The sequence below is a fragment of the Acipenser ruthenus genome, chromosome 2 (genome assembly GCF_902713425.1).
Source record: "Acipenser ruthenus chromosome 2, fAciRut3.2 maternal haplotype, whole genome shotgun sequence".
In the NCBI taxonomy this organism is placed as follows: domain Eukaryota; kingdom Metazoa; phylum Chordata; class Actinopteri; order Acipenseriformes; family Acipenseridae; genus Acipenser; species Acipenser ruthenus.
Window position 1 is genome coordinate 44029482 of NC_081190.1, and position 10270 is coordinate 44039751.

General features: G+C 37.8%; 1 long non-coding RNA gene across 1 annotated transcript; it reads left to right on the forward strand.

Annotated features, from left to right (window-relative positions):
* The first annotated feature begins 435 nt into the window (after positions 1–435).
* On the forward strand, positions 436–9947 carry LOC131699474 (uncharacterized). Its single transcript, XR_009308167.1, has 3 exons — positions 436–683; positions 6751–6806; positions 9204–9947. It is a non-coding gene; the product is annotated as an uncharacterized LOC131699474 (long non-coding RNA).
* The last annotated feature ends 323 nt before the right edge of the window (positions 9948–10270 follow it).

The following is a 10270-nucleotide window of genomic DNA, read 5'->3' on the forward strand; positions in this document are numbered from 1 at the left end:
ATATGAATTCGCGTTTTATTTGTACATTGAACATTGGTAACGACTTTAAGGCTACTCCCCCTTGATCAGTGGTGCCAGGTTGGTGTTTTTCCAGCCAGGTTTGGCTTGTTTTGAAAGCATCTAGCGGGTAAATGTTGTATTTGGTGATTTCTCTATTCCTTTCGATTATGAGGTCATCATCAGCGCAGAACTTTCACCACGCTAAATAGGCAATAGACAGAAAACGATTGAATGCGAACAGCCAATCAGCAATCAGACACCGTAATGAAGGCTCAATTCGCAGCTACTGGACAGCAAATCAACAGGAAAGATACGATTGGTCCACAATTCTGTCATCAGTAGAATCTAAACAACGCCCTCCCTTAACCAGCCAATCAAACTGCCAACCCTGCTTCAGTTCTTTCCGCACCAGCCAATCAACTCCCTGCCAGCTTGAATGACGCCCCGCCTCCAACAACAAGTTTTGAGTCCGACTCAATACTACATGGACTGTTCAACAATTGTACATGTCCAGTTAAATTATAATAAGAAAGAGTAAGACCCCAATAAATAAATATGTTAGCCAAATAATAATAATTTGAATAATAATAACGTTTTCTATATGTGTGTCGTTTTTCTATTCTAATTATGTTAGGGACTATTCCTCAGCGGAAGGTTACCCGGCGAAATAGCAGAAGTTCAAGGTAAATATAGTTTTTTTTTTTTGTTTGTTTTGTTTTAAAACAAAATAAAGAAACACAACGTTTTCTAATAGCGATGAGCCCTCTCGATGCGGCTCTACCGCGTGGTCGATGATTGTTTATTTAGCAGACGCCTTTATCCGAGGTAACTTACAGAGACTCGGGTGTGTGAACTATGCATCAGCTGCAGAGTCACTTACAACTACGTCTCACCTGAAAGAAGGAGCACAAGGAGGTTAAGTGACTTGCTCAGGGTCACACAATGAGTCCGTGGCTGAGGTGGGATTTGAACCGTGGACCTAGTTACAAGCCCATTTCTTTAACCACTGGACCGCATGACAGATGGAGACTATTGCCCGGTGGTCTAAGGATGTGAGGGCGATAGTTAAATCTACTTTTGCTCCTATGACGATGTTTTAACCAATCACAAGCCAGAATTGACAAAAAAAAAAAAAAAAAAAAGCAGAAGTAATTTTTAAGGCAAAACAAAATTGTTATTTTTTTTTATATCCTTATGCCAATAAAGGGACCACAAAAGTAGTACCATATATAACGTTGAACTACACACTAAGTTAATCTGAGTAAATTGATTTAATGAAACATGCAAAAGTAAGTAAATATATTTATTTTTGATGTGTTGAATCTTACATTGCCATTGAAAAGATCCACCAGGAGGCGGAGTTGAGACGGCACTGAATTATTTTTTTTTCTGTGAGTGCAAGACGCTGTTTCTGCAGAAATGAAGTAAAAAAAAATAATAATAATGGCGTCTCGGAATTCAGTCATTTTTCAAGGTCTGTGTCGCAGAGGGGTGGATACGTGTCTTTTTGTGTTTACAAACAGCTAAAAAGACATAATTGGAAATGACAGTCGGGGTGAGTGAGTACAAAGAGCGATTTTTGTTTTCTTCCTGTTGATGTATTCCAGTTCATCCAAATCGCCATGTCTACTTACTACTTTTTTTTTTGGGGGGGGGGGGGGGGGGGTTGCTGGTAATTGATCACTCAGTATTATAGTTTCTGTACATCTGTAACTGTAAACAAGATGGCTACTGATACTTTACATTCTGTGAGGCAGCGCAGTGATTTCAAATATGTATTATCCGTCCGATATACAGACAGCTGGAACCTAGCTTGACCAATCACATTGCTTGTTTCATGTTCCATTGCCAGCCCTGGGGCCGTATTCTTGAAACGTTCTTAAGAAAACCAATCTTCTTAAATCCAACTTTTTTCTTGCCTTTGGACTTAAGAAAAAAACTAAGAAAAACTGCTATTCTCAAAAAAAAAATCCTTAGGAATTTTCTTAACTTTTTACTTATCTTTTTTTTCTTAAGAACAAACTTCAAAAAAATTGGTAATCTTCAAAATGACATTACATTTTTTTTCTTTAAAATTGTCTTTAAGAAAACTAAACCCTTGTCTTAAAATAAGCTCTTGGCAGGTATGCAGAAGAATATACATGCCAAGGTTTTAATGTTTTAATAGTTTAATAAAGAAATGTAAATATATATTTTTTTAAATATTTTGAGTATTTTTACATATTTTTTTATATTATTGTGAATCTTATGAATTCCCAAATACAGTTGTTTTTCATTATGGGTATGCTGGTATTTTAAGATTTCATATCCATTAATATAGACCTAATTCATGCTATAACTAACAAGTTAATTGTTTTAAGGATTATTTATGATATCCTTAATATCAATTAATGAAAATATGTATGCAATTTGTATTACATATTGATGAGATGTGTATGAATGTTTTATTTAAAGTATTGCAACTTATAAACTTTTTGCAAGGTTTTCAGTCTTTAAGGACTGTTTACCCTTAAGAAGACCGTGATCTAGTCACAGGGCTTATCTCCGTTTTCAGAAGCCGTAATTCTAAGGAAAGATAACCGAGCAGATTCCTGAGGTAGAAGCATGATTTTCGGTCAGTTAAAAAATAAAGCTCTGTGCTGCTGATGGGAGTTGGGTCATGATAGTTTTTTGTTCCAACGCAGTTTACCAGCCTCCCTATTACTCAGGATTTTTTTCTTTCTTAAGACAATATTTAAGAAGTTCTTAAGATTAAATTTAAGATCGTATGAAAAATTGAACAGTTGAACTTAAGAACAATCTTAGGAAGATCTTAACTATTTTCTTATGAACTTTCTTAAGTTTTGTCCTAAGAAGACTTTCAAAGTACGGCCCCAGGTTATATACACGTGCACCTAACAATAATTACAACACTCAAACAATAATTCAATAAACGGCTCCAGCCACATTCTCACATGTTTTTGGCAGGGATAGGAATTAAGCCCATCCCTGCCAACCACCACCAACGCACAAACCACACAATGCATTTAAATACAACAAATCATAATACATTCTCCCATTACATCAATACATCAAAATACATTTAAAATCATAACAATACATTCACCAGTGCTAAACAAACAACACATTTAATTTACATGCAGGGCTTTGTCCTGCCCCCTAATTATGTGCAGGGCTTTTCTGCTGCCCTGCCACAGGGCGGAATACTCTAAGAAAGCACAAACCAGTAAAAATGTGTTAGCTCCCAGATTCCAGTATGGTGAGGGGAGATGTCTAGTTCCACGTCCTGCGGGCACACATGCGACTTCACCTCATACTCTATTAGTATTAGAATCTAATCTATTCAGTCTTGAACAAAGAAGACTACGCGGTGATCTGATTCAAGCATTCAAAATTCTAAAAGGTATTGACAGTGTCGACCCAGGGGACTTTTTTGACCTGAAAAAAGAAACAAGGACCAGGGGTCACAAATGGAGATTAGATAAAGGGGCATTCAGAACAGAAAATAGCAGTAATGTTGTTGAAGCTGACACCCTGGGATCCTTCAAGAAGCTACTTGATGAGATTCTGGGATCAATAAGCTACTAACAACCAAATGAGCAAGATGGGCTGAATGGCCTCCTCTCGTTTGTAAACTGTCTTATGTTCTTATGTTTACAGTGCATATATACTGCAGAAGGTTATACACTTTATCTGCATTTCATGACTGATGTACGTATTTATTTATTTTTTTTGTTTGTGTGTGTGTGTATTTGGATGACTAATGAATACTTAGAACATATTATTCGTTGTGCTATCATACTTTGTTGTTGTGACTCCGTTGCCAGGGCAATGCTTCAGAACAGTTTAATGGTACGTATGGCTGTGGCGATTGCTATCATCCAGGGGTAGTTGTTCCTAAAGGGCATGCAACAGTGCGAACATACCCCTTGCAAGACCCGGTTCCTCCAGAGAAAACTCACAATGCTGTGATTAGACATGCTAAAGATGCATTTACAGTAGGTCAACCTGTTATGGGTGAAAGGCCCCAATAGTTTCATGCTACTTGCACTGTTTGTTGTTGTTAAAGGCTTCAACCCTGAGTACATGCACTGTGTTTTACAAGGAGTAGTAAGACCATTTGTATATGTAATATGTGATTCTTGCAATCATGACAAATATTTTTATATAGGGAACAAATTTGATGACATAAATAGGCAGCTCTTATCAATAACTCCACGACCAATTGAGTTTAGACACTTTTGGAAAGCAAATGAATGGCAAGCTTTTCCGTTGTTTTATTCTCCCTTTGTCCTCAGAAAAATGTTACCATTGCCTTTTTACAAGCATTGGCTACTGTTTGTTAATGCAGTACATATACATTTAGGCTGTGAGATTTCAAATGAAGAAATACACAAAGCTGAACTTCCTTGCATCAAATTTGTTGTGGATGTTGCTAATCTTTATGGACCAGAATACGTGTCATATAATGTTATATAATCTTTTAACCCACTTGTTTCCAAGTGTTAAGCAATGGGGTCCTTTGTGGTGTAATTCTGCATTTATTTTTGGGGATGCCAATGGTAAACTCTTAAAGATGTTCCATGGTACACAATGTGTACCACTTCAGATATTTAAGCATTTATTTGCATACAAGAAGGTAATTGTTTTTGTAAAGAGGCGTATGCCAGATGCCCCAGAAAGAGTAAATGATTTGTACTGTTGGGTGAGTGGAAATGATCAAATGCTGACACATGTAAATTGTGTAGAGGAAAATTGCACTTGGATGCCCTTCATCTTGTATTTTAAGTGTGAATTAAGTCCTAGCACTTGAAACTTTACTGAATGGTGAAATAAAGAGAAGGGATTGTGAAAAGTATAACAGGTATGTTCTGAATGGGAAGTTATATACATCAAATTCATACTGTACACAATTTAAACGCAATGACTCTCGTGCCACTTTGGCTGATGGATCATTTGTAAGCATAGACCAACTTATTGTGTTAAAGCCATACTGCACTTGTGAAGCACACTGCATATGTACACATACTGTATGTCATTTGTTAGTACATAAACTGAAAGTAAGCAAATCCAAAATGCAACTTTATGATACGTATGTTGAAGACAACTTGCTTTCATTTCCTGTACATGTTACTAAATGTTCTGAAATTTTTGCAATATGAGTCAATATGGTTACGAGTAAATCCTTTCTTTTAGAACATAATGACAATCTGAACGTAATACAACTGCCAAAATTTGAACTAGAATAATGAAACTTTTAGTTTTGGGGTGAGTACAACATGTTGAACTTGTATGTATTTTAACATATTATTATGATTTATGTTGTAATCTTTGTTAAATATTAAACATTTAAAGGGTCATCTGTATATCCAGTACTTGCCCTAGACACTAGTGTATGGTACCATTTCTGTTTTTTCAGTTTCAGCATTTAAATTCTTTTTTTTTTTTTTAAGTTGCCAAGATTATTAAGATTTTTCAAGTTGAGTTGCTGTATACAAAGAAAAACAAAAACTTTCTTTAAGTCAGATCCCCACAAAAAGAAAACATGTATGTGTGTATATGTACACAAGACTTGGCCCAGAGATTTTTGGGTAAACAGCTTCGGATGTTGAAATACCCCCAAATTCTGTAGACAGACACCCTTTATAGGAGAGCTGCTAATACAATGATTGCAGAATGAATACGGTGATTCACTGCATTTTTCCAGTTAATGAAAACTAAAATTGCAAAATCAAAAAATAAGAAACATTTACATTAACAAAATAGTAATAGAGACTGTAAAATGTTTAAAAACTAGAACACAACTGAAAAAATAAAGATGAAAGGTATGCCCAAAAGGTGTGACTTATTTCTCATTTTGCATTAATTACAGTACACTGAATGATGAAATATGAATTAAATACTTCTGTGATGAGTCAAAGGGGTTTCGGTCTGTAATTCAGCCTCCCGACAGTAGAAGGCATCAAACCAACTCAGGACTTCCCTTACCAAGGTCTCGTGACCATGACGAAAGTCATCTTTATGAGGGGCGGCACCTTGGTGAGGGGCGGAAGTACAAGTATGTAAATTCCAGTCATTGGAGTCAAGTTATAAGGACACTTGTCAGTTGGGGATTGGTGTTCCACTGACTACAGAGGCGGGACGTTGCATACAAAAGGGAACGTACTACTGTGTTCGGGGTTGGTCCTGAGAGAAAATAGGCAGAGTAACGGGCGGAGGGAGAACGAAAGTTTGGTGGCGGTTTGTTTTGAATTTCTGGAGATACGAATGGAAACTGCACTGATAATTTCTTTTCTGTTTGTGTTCTTTTTGTTTTATGTCTGGGGAACACTGTGAAGACGATTAAGGACGTTTCTACTTCTCTGTTTTGATTATTACTCCAGCACCCCCTCCCTCACGCCGTTCTTTTTAATTTTTGATTATTTTTGTTGTGTAAAGAAAAATAATAAAACTATTTATTCTTTTACACACAAATTACTGTCTGGACAATCCATTATTACTCACATGCCTCACTCCACACAGACTGTGGGCTATGGTAAATAACCATTTTCAGTATGTATTTCTCTTACCATGATTTACCATATTTTACCTTACTTTAATATGCTATACTATCATTTACCATGGTTTACTCTGACTTTCTGTGATTTACAATGATTTACTATGGTATACTGGGTTTTACCACAGTTTACAAGGGTATTACCATGGTAACTTGAATAAGGGTAGCACTTAATCTGTTTGTGTTTGTTACAGGAATAACAGCAAACCTTAAGATGCCTATGAAAGGCAAAAAAAGAGCACCAACCAAGGTAAGGTAATGTTCGCCATCATCCCCATAAAATGCCATGTAGTTATTGTAGCAGATGTATTTTTGGGGTGGGCTGGTGTATGAGAAGGGAGGAGCTTGGGAGGTGAAAGGTGGGAGGGGCTGGGCAAATGCCCTCGAATCATCTGATGCCCTGGGGAGGGTTTCTAGTGGATATTCCTTTGTGCTGCTTCCCCACACAGCTCAGGAGAACTTTTAAAGGAGAAGGTGAATAGCAAAGATGTTGGCAAGTTAAGTGTGCTGTTTATTTTGTTTTATTATTAAATCAACAGCAGGTACAAGTTTCTATAAAACTTTCATTTTTCTAACTCTTTAATATACACTGTATACACTTACATAGCAAGAAAAGCAAACAAGCATAATAATACAATTACATACAATTAGTATGGATTATTCACACTTGCTAAATGAGTGGTGTACTACAATTTATGGTGTGTATTTAGTAAATATAGGTATAATAAATTAAACATTGGATTAACAATCAGTGTTGAAGTGTTGAATCAGGTAACACTGTTTATAGAAAAATAAATGTGGAATACATCTGTAAGAATATGCAATTTTACAAAACTGCTAAATTGTTAATGCCATTCAATTCCTATAATTTAGTATTGGAGTGAAGCAAATGCCTGAACTGAAATGTCCCTGAAAGACAGTAAAACAGGAAAGCAACAGAATATTAATACAGTGGTAAATTGTATGTACAAATAGACATTTGGGATATAGATGTTTAGAGATGGAATACAATTCATTCCTTCAATGAGGCATAAAAACTGTGGCATGCATACACACACATTATATAAATAATTTAATCTATACAAGAAGGGTTTTAGTCAGTTTCATATATGTCGGGTTGTTTGCAACAGTACATTCATCTTTTGCCTAAACTTCCAAGATGTTTAAATTTCATAGCAACAGATGAGACACCCACTGCAATTCAAGTATGCGTGTCCTCATCAACTTTAATATGGTCTAATGGGAGAGTCATGTTTGTTTGTTTTTTTTCAAGGTGTATTCTTCAATTTCTCTAAGTAGTCTACCATCTGAATTCAAAAAGAGCTTTAAATCTTGTAAAGGCTCAACCCCCGGCAGATAATTAATTATTTCTGTGTTTTTGGGACAGACAAGGTCCTAATACATCCTTCTAGGATGGGTACATGTGACAGAAATACAATGATTCTTGGCTGTAAATCTCTACCCCCCCCCCCCGACCTGTGAGGGTGCTAAGCAGCGAGAACAGAGTTCCCTGGACGGGCTGGCCTGACAGTTCTTTCCCAGGGTTCAAGGGTAGTCGGCCAGTTAGAAAGGGGGCAGGACTCCGTTGCATTAACACATTGACCCGGAAGGGAAACGTCATGGCAGCTGTAGATTGGAGAGGCGGTTGTACTCATTTACTAAGGGGTCATGTGTGACGGCATAAAAGGGGGCTGAGAATCACAATCTGTTCCTTTGCTTGGTTTATGCACTGAACCTAGAAGGACTGTGAGAGACCCCAGTTGTACAACTATAAACGTACCGTGAGTGTTTTGTTTGTCTGCAATTGTCTTGTCTTCTGAATTAATAGATAGCTAACACGATTCCAGAGCTGTCGCCGAGGGCCAGCACAAAGCCAGAACAATACTTCACCATTGTCACAAATAAACTTGTATCACCTACCACGAGCAATATTTTCAAGGTAGAAGAGAGATTTGAAAAATTATTGATATCTGTATATGCCTCAACATACACTCCAAAAGTAGTATTCACTGCTGGCTTTTGAACTTGAACTACCTCCCTGGCATCTATTATATATGCTGTAACAGGGGCCTTGTTGGTGTTTGGCAGTGTTTTGATGATGTCTTCTGCAAAAATATTTTCTAGTTTAGCCATCAGAGCACTCTTGTCTGTTTTGCGGTATGAACCCAGGTGAGAGGAGTGAGCGGGGAACAGCGGACAGCTCATGTGAGGGAGCGCAATCTTTCTTTTTCTGGCAGCAATCAGCAATCTGCTCAAGAGCTCCCTATCAGCATTGATCATCTTTGTCTTCTCGTTCCTCATATTGGTTGGTTAATATTAGCAAATGTAGGTAGCCTCGTTTTCTTGATGAGATCAAACACAGACGCTGACCTGTTGTGTAAGCCTGGTTTCAACAAATATGTTGCAAGCTTCCTCTCAACTGTTTAGCACTCAGCAGTCTGAAGGCATCCTCCTCCTTGAGTGCTATACCAGTTGCAATGTTGCTAAGAGGTACAAAGTTTTCCTGTAGTTCAAAAGGGTTCCTCATCAGGGCATTGACTGCAGAGTACAGTTGCTGGACATCTTTTTCATCATGGCTTATCCTTTGAAATCCAGCCTCGTTGTGATTCATCATCACCTTTCATGTCGCTCATTTGCTTCATTGCAGTGACAGTAGCTGATCTTTGGTGCAAGGTCAGGAGCCACTTGTTCAGAGCCTTGGATTGCTGGGAGATGCCTATGATTCCTCCTGGTGACTTGGTATCCTGTTTTACTGACTGTTCAAGGGCCATGTCAATGCAAACACCAGAGAAAGGCTTTCCTGATCTGGATATGGCATGATGGCCTTCCTGAAACCGAACGTATACCTCATCTGTAGTCTCAGGAAGGAATTGCATATCACTAACGTAGAAAGTGAGCTACCGGGAAATAGTTTTGCAGATGGAAAACAAAGACATAGGGAAGCAAGGCAGCAGCTGTATTCAGATGGAGGCTCCAGTTGCCATCTCTCTCTGCTCGGATGAAATCCAGGAGAATGTGCACCATAGCTATGTATTCCAAGAACTGAATAGGCTGTGACTTACTGCTGCAGAATGACTGCCAGGACAACCACTCCATTACCTGCATGACCAACTTGTGAGCATGGATGCGTCAGCTATATATGTTTCCTTCTAGAAGACTGGCAGCAGTGTTTTCTGCATAAACACCCCGATTCAACCAGAAGATCTTCCAACCAAGAAAAATCTAACATCTTGCCTATGACACATAAGAAATTGAGGGTATGTGCATGTCTCCTAGACCCTTCTCCAGATAATTTACTTTGCCTTGCAGTAGATTGTCTCATCCAGTGTCTTCTGACTTAGAAGCTTCATCATCTTTTTCACAGTGCACACAATTGTATAAACCATACTGTACTCGGTTGGTGAGGTGCAGTAACCAGTTATTGATTTTACTGATTATATATATATATATATATATATATATATATATATATATATATATATAGTGAGGAAAGGGTAGTGTCGCCTTTAAGAAATGTCGGTGCTAGGGGAGAAACTACACAACCCAGAAATCCGAGTGACAACTTGTAACGGTCACCCTACACAGTTGATAGGCAACTGTACTGTCCTCCCTTAGGAGATACTACTGGCCAAATAATTAAAACTAAATAAGTCAGTAAGGGTGACTGACAGTAAAACAGGGTCGTCACAATGCGTCAATTTAACTACACAAACT